A 417-nucleotide genomic window follows, 5' to 3' on the forward strand; every position below is an offset into this window, starting at 1 on the left:
CGTTTTTCTCAGGGCTCCTGTGGGTGCACACACACGGTGTGCACACTCAAGCAGGACCATGGGCTTGGGCTCGAGTCTTGGCTTTGAGGAGAGCAGCAGCTCTAGGCACTGAGCTAAGGCTGCCCCTTCCCTTGCTCCTCTCCCCGCTGCTCAGCTGGGGGGTGCTGGGCCCCGCTGAAGACTCCCAGAGAGTTCCTCTGGCTCGCCTGAGCACCTCCTCCTTCAGGTACCCTCTGCTAGTTCAAGTCGTGCTGGTCACCTGGGAGCTGGGGCGGGAGGCCGGGGGTCTGGGACTGGTGGGCAGCGTGCCTGGGGGCAGCTAAGGGGGCAGGTGTGGAGGGCAGCCCCCGGGGCTGGCTTCCCCACAGGGCGGCTGCTGCTCTTCAGCCCTCGAGGAGACCTTCTGGGAGGCCCTTA

Source organism: Haliaeetus leucocephalus, unplaced genomic scaffold (assembly GCF_000737465.1).
Source record: "Haliaeetus leucocephalus isolate CR32 unplaced genomic scaffold, Haliaeetus_leucocephalus-4.0 Scaffold120, whole genome shotgun sequence".
Classification (NCBI taxonomy): Eukaryota; Metazoa; Chordata; class Aves; order Accipitriformes; family Accipitridae; genus Haliaeetus; species Haliaeetus leucocephalus.